We start from the raw sequence: 11,361 nt of genomic DNA, 5'->3' as shown, positions 1-11,361 counted from the left end.
AATCTTAAAAAAAAAAAAGAACACTTCCTTTGACCTTGATAACTTCGAAGTTATCATTCTATACTTCTTTTTGCTCTGCATGAAAGAGGCAGTTCTAGCAAGGATAAACTTAACAGAAGTCCTTCTTTCTACTACTGCCTACATTTTCAATCTTTAAATTTACTACTCATACTTTTAATGCCCTTACTTCATTAAAATCACTATCTTTACAGCACAAAAGCTCAGCAAAGCTCATTTATTTTGCCCTAATCCTGAGAAATCACACCCTATGCTGCCTCCATCTTCTTTTTTTTTTTTTTTTTTTTTTTTTTTTTATGCTAAGAGAAGGAGAAAGCAGAGTTATGGGTGGTGGTAAGAGTGAGAATTAATTTATCTCAGTCTCCAGAAGGAGAGGATATCTTGTGTTTTCTTCTTAAGTAATTCCAGTGGTATTCTTTACATGAGTTTGGTTGATTTCATGAGACATACCACTTACTTGAAAATAATTTCTTGTGTGTTTCCCCTAATAGATCATCTTTTACTGCAGAAAGGCTCATACTTCATGTCACTTTATTTTTGCAGGACACAGCAAAGAATATGAAAACTTACAAGGTGCTCAATATCTTTGCTGGCTATTGATGGTTATAAGAGCCAATAACCTGAACATCCTGATATGTTGGCAGTTACTTAAAGAACAGTGCATCCTGAGAGATGAACAAGGTTGTTGAGAAGATTGGTAAAAATTTTAATGCTTGCTTCAACACTTTTAAATATTGTATCTTTTTAAACTCTATTCTACAGGGAGACAGGCAAATATACTTCAGTTCATTTTCTCCATTTTTCCATTCTTCTCTAAGTAACTGAGTTTTTTGTGGTCCAGTAATAGGATACCTCCATCAAAATCTTGCAGAAGCAAATCAGAGAAACAAAGGAGAGAAAGATTAAAAATCTGAGAGTACTCCTTTTTTCTTGAGCTTCCCAAAAAACCAATGAGTGCTTACTCTTTCTATTAATTGTTTTCAGCTCTGGATAGTCAAAGCTAATATGATTTGAATGGGAATGCTTCTTTTTAATGGAAGAATCAAACTATGGCAAAAAATTAATCAAGGACATATCCTAAATGAAAGATTTTAATCCTTTTTGTTTCCATACACTACGACACATTCCTAAGTGCTTGGGAAGATTAGGCTGATGACTCGGTATCTATCTTAAAGCAGGCAAAAAAAAAAAAAAAAAAAAAAACATAGCGGAGAAATTCTGAAACTTACCTTGACTTATTCTTAAAATCAAAACTAGTGTACAGGAAGACCACTAAATTCATATGAAGAATTTACATTAATAATTACCATAATAATAATATGATATAGATTCAGTGCAGAGGTAATACCTGATACTATTTCTTGCTTAAAAAGACTTGTTTCAGGGGCACCTGGGTGGCTCAGTGGGTTAAATCCTCTGCCTTCGGCTCAGGTCATGATCCCAGGGTGCTGGGATCGAGCCCCGCATCGGGCTCTCTGCTCGGCGGGGAGCCTGCTTCCTCCTCTCTCTCTGCCTGCCTCTCTGCCTACTTGTGATCTCTCTGTCCAATAAATAAATAAAATCTTTAAAAAAAAAGACTTGTTTCATATCATTAAAACACTTTAAATCCAGATTATATATTCCAATAAGAAAAAAATTACAAAGTAATATATATATATATTTACATATATATATGTAAATGTTGAAAATAAATGCTGTAATAAGTGCTCAAGTAATAGATATATTTTAAAAAAATACAGCCCAGTCAGCATAAAATATGAATCTATGCATGTGTGGAAGAATAGCTAGTGGGTAAATCTGACCCGTTACTGGAAATAGCTGGTTTGAAAGCTAATACTAGAGCTTGGTAATGCTCTTTCCTCAAAGCATAATGCAGATTTATCATGCTTTTCCTTTGGGGTAGATGAAGTGCTGACATAACAGTTCATTGTAAAAATCAGTATGTTCAAACCCAAAAGGGCAAACTACTTCAGAAATGCTTTGCCTCCTTAAAGACAATTTTCAGAGCTGCTGTTACTCTGAAACTTTGTCCAAACTATTTCCTCCTTTAAGAAAGCACTATAAATAAATAGAGCCTATGACCTTCAATTCTCATCCCCTCTAGCATTTATAGCTTGTTATTAAAAGAGAAAAATATCTCTTTTCTTACCTTAAAATTGTATACATGTATACTATATCTACCTCATTATAATTTCCAATCAGCTGTCTAAAGTTGCTTTGCATATGACCTCTTTTTTTGGAAAACACAGACAGAAAATCCATTTGTCTCTATGTCCCTTGGAGAAGGTGAGATTATTTCAAAAGCTTACACATACACATACACACAACTTTAAAATTATTTCCTCTGACTTCATCCCAAGGTTTAGCCAGCATTCTATTTCCTTACACTAAAGCAACAGAATTGTACTTTTTTTGGTGTCTTCACAAAAGCTTGTCCAATGTGTTTATACAAATACATCACAAGATGATATTCTTGTTTACAAACATTTGCTAATGTAGTTACAGTTTCTTATTCTTTAAGTTGGCATTCAAAAGCCTCCATTTTTCCTATGTGTATGTCCGGAAGGCAGTATGCCTGGTCTTGGAGACCTCAAGATCTGGAGCCTGGCTGTCTGCAGCAAGGCACAACTGATGCTCCCCTCTCAGTGAGAATTTGGGCAAGTTATTCTACAGTCTTGGGCCTCAGTTTCTTCATCTCCAAAACAAGGATGACAATTGCATTTTCCTTGTAGAGTTGTTATAGTAATTAAATGAATGTAGATAAAACTATATTAAATTGAACTGTGCCTAGAACATAGAAAGTGCTATTTATGTGTGTAATCCTGTTTTTATATTTTGTATAAGTTCATATCACACTGGTCTATTTGCTGTAATTTTATTATACTCTATTTTTTTTCATGTGTGTATATATATGTAAATCTGATTTTGCAATCCCCTAGATTCTCTTTACATCTGTAAAAATATTTTGCATGTATTTTTAAGTCTCTTCTGTACTACCCACAGTCAAGTATAGTTTCACCCACAGTCAAGTATAGTTTCAATGTAAGCTCTTCAACTACTGAAAACTACGTGGACATGAAGGAAACATTGTGAAAACTATACCTGTTGATTATCTAATGGTGACAATGATAGATGACAAGAGAACAGAGCTGTTTATAATTTTACATTATATACATTACATTATATACATTATATACATTAAATTATTATAATTTTTATAAACAGAGCTGTTTATAATTCCTGATTGCATCAGGAACTTTGAAAAATTCTTTAGAACTTTTTTGTGGCAATGGAAATAACATGTTACATTATTGAGAATTATACCAATGACGAAATTTTGGAAAACAAGGAAAAATTCTTAGGAGAAACTGTAGGAAAACATTAGGAAAGGAAGATCAAAGAATATAGAATACACACACACTCAAAAAAGAAAAACTCACTAAAAAACGTGAAAGAAGAAAAAAGAGAAAATATCGCAAATGAGAAGAGAGCCCTACTGGTCATGTAAAATGTAATAATTCACAAGACATAATCAGCTTGAAAAAAATGCAACTTCAAAATATTGATTACACTTTTGAGGACTGTAAAGCAATATCATTAAGAATAAAAGGCAAGGAACCAATTCAATTACACTTTGTTTGTCAAAAGTAGTGCGTGATTTGCTAGGGAACTACCATTGTTTATAATTTTCCTTTTTTTTTTTTTGAATGCAGTGTAATCGATCATTTAAAGATATGTTTGTATACTTTGATTGGACTGTGAGTTTCTTGAATATTGCATGTAGCAATCTGTTCTTAATATGAAGGACGTAATGAAAATTACGTCCAAATTTGATTCAAGTGAATCAAATTTTAGCCTTTTGATTATAATATACAAATTGCCACTAAAAGGGTTATGCAGTAAAGTCAAAGGAGCTTGGTAGCATTGTCCTTAAAGAGATCTCCACTCTGGGAAAGACAACTATCATATATGATCTCTCTGATATGAGGAAGTAGAGATGCAACATGGGGGGTTTGGGGGATAGAAAAAGAAAAATGAAACAAGGGATCAAGAGGGAGACAAACCATAAGAGACTCTTAATCTCACAAAGAAAAACTGAGGGTTGCTGCAGGGAGAGGAGTCAGGAGAGGGTGGTGGGGTTATGGACATTGGGGAGGGTATATGCTATGGTGAGTGCTGTGAAGTGTGTAAACCTTGCGATTCACAGACCTGTACCTCTAGGGCTAATAATACATTATATGTTTATTAAAAAATTTAAAAATTAAAAAAAAATTAAATTTAAAAAAAAAAGAGAGAGAGAGAGATCTCCACTCCAGCACCTGGGTGGCTAAGTCAGTAAGATTAAGTGTGGGACTCTTGATCTCGGCTCAGGTCATGATCTCAGGGTCATCGGATTGAGCCCCACATTGGGCATGGCAGTCGGTGTGGAATCTCTTGTCCCTCTCCCTGTGCTCCCCCATCTTAAAAAAAATAAAAGTAAAAAGATCTCCACTCATAAAAGCTGCCTATGAAACTCAATTGCTATGCTGCTCAAGAGCAAAATGGCAGAGCAGTTTGGATGGCTGTCGGGGTATGAGTGAGGGATTTGCCTTTTACAAGTGATGTTAAAAAAAAAAATAGAATCTCTAATATCATCATTTAAAGAGTGAGTCAGTCTTATTTTTAAAGGTTCCATTAATTTTAATTATCAATATTTTGAAATGATTTTCTGATCCTTGAATTGTTATGCTTAGCTTTTTTATTCACCTTTGTATTTTGTGCTATAACAAATGTTAGAAAATGAGCATAGGAAAGTACACTGAATCCTTTTTGAGGGAAAACTGTAGTCAAAGTGAGCATCTGTTTAAAAATTTCTTGGAAGGTTCCCTAACTTTCTACATATTAACATCTATGGGAGCTACTTGCTTTTGGTATTAATGTACCCATAAGTAGGCAAATTACTTTTTAAGTAACATTAAAGTTTTCTAACAATTAGATTAAATATACTTTTCTTAAGACTTTTCAAATGACCCTAATATTAATTAACTTAATAGAACTTGACTCTAGTAAAAGAATCTTTTTAATCATCTTTGAAAAGCAAGAGACCAAATTCTCTCTGGATTAAGATAATATATTTTTTGTTTGTTGGGGGAAAATACACTTTTAATGATATGTTTGATTAGACAATTTTCATTCCTTTTTGAAATTAATTCTTGTGTATCAACTCAAAATCCCTTCTATGCCCATAATGCTACAGACAGTGTGGCTGTTAGATCAAGTTCTCTGTGATTCCCACTTTAATTGAACACATTTTTTCTAAATATGGTGTTTTATAGCCTGAAGAGTATTAGGCTCACATGCCATATACATATATATATATGTATATGGCATGTATATATGCACACACACATATACACACACACGTATATATAGTAAATTATATCATATATATTACATTTATATCATAAATTTATTATAAAATTAAAATTTATATAAAACTATATATCTATATATAAATATATAAATAAATTTAACATTTGACAATGATGAATTTTGGGCAAATTTTAACATACGATGATCTATGTCTTTGACAAATATCCAGGCTCATCTTATCTGTGTTTAAATAAAATCTTTTATGTAGAAGTATCATTATATAAACAATAATACTTTCTTTCGATTACTGAAAAACATATTCCTGCTATTATTTCTTTGAGTTACAATTTGGTTGTCTACTTCCAGAATCTAAGGAAAGGAAATTCTCCTGGGAAATAGATAGTTTTTCAACTTTAGTCTATTTTTCTCATTTATTTAGGCAGTTCTCCACCATTAAACCCCAATGGATATATGATAAAACTAATTTTTGGTGGATGTTCCAATATGGGCAAAAAACTTTGTCATGCTAAATACACACATTGTCTTTTCCATCATTTCTTCTTTAAAATTCTAAAACCATTTCAGATATTATGATGCTTCCATACTGTCCTCAGGGGTTACTGTTCTTATTGCCAATCCTTTCTGAAAAATGGAAAAAGAAATTCAACTTGGAAAAGTTTTGCTAGATGAATGTTTTTATTTTGTCTCCTATGTAGCAGAGCATTAAATCTATCATTTAAGACTGCTCTGAGAATCTTATAATTGCAATGCTTAGATTTAAGAGACATAATTTATCATTATTCTGTTTGCAATTGCTATGGTGTTTCATTCAAATTCTAAAGTACTTTTCTAATTTCATTTCTGAAGGTTATATTGACCTTTCTTTTATGTTGCATAAATAACCTAAATTCATCTTTCAGTTGGTAAATTTAGTCTATACTACAAAAATGTGTTTGCATTTTTATTTATTTTTGTATATTAATATTCACATGTTATTGTTGATAAAATATTTTCTATTTATTACTCCATTCAGCATGATGCACAGACATGAAAAGAACAACCTCTTGGTATATCTTGGTAATCCTTCTCTTAAAACATTTTAGATTATAACAAAGCTAGATTTTATTAAACTTAAGTTGTTTGTAACCATTTGTAGTAGATGTTTTGTTACCCACATAGAATCCATCTCACATGGCTTTGCACAAGCTATCTCCTGGTGCAGAGGTTGACAAACAAAGCTATTTGTCTTTCCATACGTAGTTAACATCACTCTGTCATTGCTGCATTACATTATAGACTCACATAGATATCTTTGCCATTGTTGATGAACTAGTTGCCATTTAAGCAGAGAGAGTATCATGTGTAAATACTATTATATATATTTTTGTTTATGTAAGTATGTATTCATGCATAATACCTATATTTAATGACATATCTTATTATCAAATTTGAATAAAATTTACCCCTTAAATAAAAAAATAGCATCTACACCAACTAATTGCTGCCAAAACCATGTGGTTATCTACTTGTATTGTTTATCAAATCCTTTCTTACATTTCCATCCTATGTTTCAGCATCTTTGTTCATACCCTTCTTATTTTTAATTGCCACCAGGTGAGCATCCCCCTTCTCTGTCATTCCACTGGATTCTATAGATTTATCTTAAAGTTCTTAAAATTAACTTTGATTGGGGCATCTGGCTGGCTTAGTGAATAGAGAGCATGGTACTCTTGATCTCAGGGTGGCAAGTTTGAGCCCCACATGGGGATGGAGTTCACCTTTAAAGAAACGATTCATAAGAAATAATAAATGATTGTAAAAAAAATTAACTCTGATCATGTGATTACATTGTTCAGAGCACATGAATAATATATATCAATGGCTGAATTTTAAGAGGTTCCACATTCTAGTACCATACAACTTTATGAAATTATAATTCATTTGTTTTCTGTATGTTCTTTAAATACCAGTCCTAGTCAGAATGATGCTATCAAAGTGTTTGTCTGAAGTTTCCTTTACATTTCCATAGCAAGACTTTCTTGATAAAGGAATACTTTTTGATTGATTTACATTCTGGAGCAAATAGTTTATATCTTCATGATGATGGTTATGAACAATTCTTGAATCTATGCCATAAATGACACATTCAGTTATTCTGCTTATATTCTAGGTTTATACATGGCTACCCATGGCTTTTCTTATCTCCCTAGAAAAATTCTACCTGTTAGTTAGCCTATGCTGCTTTCTTGGGTAAGGAGGATATAGTATTTGGTCTGATTTGTAGTTGATCTAAGATGGCGTAAACCTGGTGATTCACAGACCTGTACCCCTGGGGATAAAAATATATGTTTATAAAAAATAAAAAATTAAAAAAAAAAGAATATCTTATTCTAGGGCACCTAGGTGGCTCAGTGGGTTAAAGCCTCTGTCTTTGGCTCAGGTTATAATCCCAGGGTCCTGGGATCAAGCCCCACATCAGGTTCTCTGCTAATCAGGGAACCTGCTTCCCTCTCTCTCTCTCTCTGTTGGCCAGTTTGCTTATTTGTGATCTATGTCTGTCAAATAAATAAATAAAATCTTTAAAAAAAATTTAAAAAGAAGAATATCTTATTCCTTCATGGAATAATTTATTCATCATACAATTTCACTGTTTTTTCTAATGTTTCCAAGAACACTGCTAAATTCAAGAGATAGAGAAATAACTACTATATCACTCTAGGTAAATAATGCTATTTTATATCTATGAGAATAGAATGAGTCATAAATTTATAAAAACTTAACATTACTGTTCACCAGAAGAAAGTACTTTAAATTTAATATGTGCACAAATATGTAGTCATTATTCTTTAGGGCATGACTGGAAAATTACAATATTTGGACATAATCAATAGTTCACATGAGGGTTACTTCAGGAAGGAAAAAAAACTATAAACAAAACAAAACAAAAAGACCAAACAAACAACAACAACAACAAAACTGTAGTTGAGTTATGATAACATGGAAGTGCTAGGAAGATGTCTGGGCTTAGCGAGAGTCCCAAGGGTAAATGTGCAACCCTATTTTAAGAAACATTGTATAAACCATGATCTTATTTTAAAGAAAACACTATTTTGTAACAGAGTGTGGGCATAAATGATGTTGATTTTGAAAGTGATAAAAAGTAGATCTCTGAATGTAAAACTTTATGAAATTTGTAACTTTATTTCACATATGCTTTTCTCTAAATGCCTCCACAATTAGGTAAACACTAACTGTATGCCAGAAATGCTTTGAAAATTATCTCTATAATCTAACTAACTTAATGAGTACTGTTGCAGAAACCCTGTGATTTTTACAGATAAAGATGATGTAAATAAATGCATGGATTAATAAGTATGAGGCTCCTGGAACAATGGCTGGCCTATATCAAATACTATATTTTTATAATTATTTCTAATTTAGAGGTAAGAAATCTGAAAAATCTGAAACCTCTTTAAAAAAAATCTGAAAAATCTTTAAACTACATATAACACCTAGAAAAGTTGATATTAGAGTCCAAGAATTCTATTTTTTAATTGCCATCCTTTGCAGCCTTTTAGATCATTGAATCACTCAATAGTGAACGCCTTACTGTGCTGGAGATGGATAACTCAACAAACATGTACACTGAAATAGATGAGCACAGTGTGCTCTAACAGTTTTAATTAGAGGTATACAGAACATGCTGTTAAAACTCCAAGAAACATCACCTCTACCAGACTTTAGCAAATGTTTTGAGAGATTGCCTATCACAAATTTTGAAACAGGAATAAATGTAAATAAAAACCTGATGAGGTGAACCTGGATGGTACCATCACTTGAGCATCCTACTCTTGGTTTGGGCCAGGTTGGGACCTCAGAGTCATGAAGTCGAGCCCGCATGGGGATCCACACAAAGCAGGGAGTTTGCTTGAGATTCTTTCCCTCTCCCTCTACCCTTCCCAACCAGGCTCTCTCTCTCTAAAATAAATAAATCCTAAAAAAAAAAAAAAAAAGGAAAAAAACTTGATGAAAAAATTGGGAGAACTTTTCTCAACAGTATTCATCCACTTGCTGACCTCATTTTAACTACTCTAAGTGCCTTTTCGGCAGAGAGAACATCAAGTGCAAATGTCTTGCAGTAGGAGCTTGTTTGGCATGTTTGTGAATAGAATATGTCTCATTATACTATATAGTCTCCTTAATTAATTTTTTTGTTAACCTTTTCCTCTAACATGTAAAAGAGTAAGTGAAGAGACTGTATGTTGTTCCATGTTTCTTGATAATAAGATGCTTATTGGGGTACAGGTGTGTTTGTGTGTGTATGTATTGGAGTGAGTGGGAATGATTGTAGCCAGGTAGGCAGAGATCATGGTAAATTATTCTTTACTAAAGTGTTTGGAAAGAAATAAAGTATTTCAATTATTGTGGTGACATTGTTTTTCAGATTAGAGATATGTCCATGAAGCCATTTGGAGAATATATTGAAGGAACATTAGGAGAAAGCTTGAACACCAGTTAGGTCATTATTGCTATGACCCAGGACATTGGAAATGATCCAGTTCAACAGTTAATGAAAACTATTGAACTGAGGTGCTAGGTATCCCTTATGATCCCAGTTGAAGCTGGCTTCTGACATTGCACAAGAGAGGGCTGTTTGAAAGCAGTGGATGTAAGTCTTATACCTCTAATACCTTAGTCTGACAAGCTTACTCAGTTCATATTTAAGTGACTTCTTTGAAGAACTGAGTTATCAAATTGTTTATGAAGATTTCAAGAATGTGCAATAGGTTTTGTGATATTTAACTTTTGGTTATAAAGAATATCCTATTAAAAGTGTCCCATATATAGTAGTCATTTGAGTAATTTTCTAACTGATATTCCCTCTTGCATCCAAACTTCTTCACAACATAATTTTACCAGGTTTTTTCCCATTTCTAGAACTGCAGGTTTTATCATATAGAATAAAGGTATCTATTTTTCTATTCTCCTAAAGAAGCAAATAATTTGCTTTAACCAACTTGTACTTGTAGCTCTGAACTTCCCAGATTTCTTCTGCTTAATGTAATGCATATATACATGCAATTATCTCAAAACATCTTCTGATGCTTTCTTTATACAGAGCATTGACAACTCATAAGTTTTTTTTTTTTTTTGTAGGCAATGACTCACAACCTTAAATTTATTGGAGAAAAGGAATAGAGAATTTTGTTTTAGAAAATAATGTGTTACATATTTGAGATAAGACATTAAATGCTATGAAAGCTTGCCAGTGTCATGTTTTCCTTAATGAATTTGAACTTTTATACTAAGCTTACCTGTACACTGCCTGTATGCATAACACTTACATAATTTAAGAAGTTCTTGAAGAACATTACTATTTAGTTCTCTTTCATGTACTCTGGAAAATTAAAATATCAACAACTACAGCCTGTGGTATTGACACAGGGTTAGGCCAGCGAGCCAATAGAATATGATAGAAAGCAAAGAAGTATCTCTGTACATATATGGGAACTTGGTATTTGACAGAGGGGCAGTGCAAAATGAATAGACTATTCATTTTGAATGGGCTATTTGATAAATATAAGATACTTAACAATTGAGATAAAACACATTGCTTTCTTCCTGCTTATTTATATTTTTAATTATTTTACTACATATGAATGTAATATAGATAGTATATGGTATTTTATTAATCACATCAATAGTATCTCACTCACGGATAAGGAAACGTTCCTTTGAGTTTGATCCCAATGTAGCTGGGGTCCCAGGAACGCCATTGACCTCCTGAATAGGTGCATAGAAACAAGCTATGGCACAGTATTAAACAATTAAGTCTGGTTGGCTACAAAGCTTGGATCACAGTTCTATCCTAGCCCAGTTCCCATCATGAGAAGAATGGTAAGGAACAGAAGATTTCTCAATCATAAGCAAAGATGGAGCAAATGATGGCCCATCAAACAGCTGCAACCACAGATATTAGACCCCAGACAC

Source organism: Mustela nivalis (assembly GCF_964662115.1).
Source record: "Mustela nivalis genome assembly, chromosome: 4".
NCBI classification, from domain to species: domain Eukaryota; kingdom Metazoa; phylum Chordata; class Mammalia; order Carnivora; family Mustelidae; genus Mustela; species Mustela nivalis.
This window is presented reverse-complemented; position numbering follows the sequence as displayed.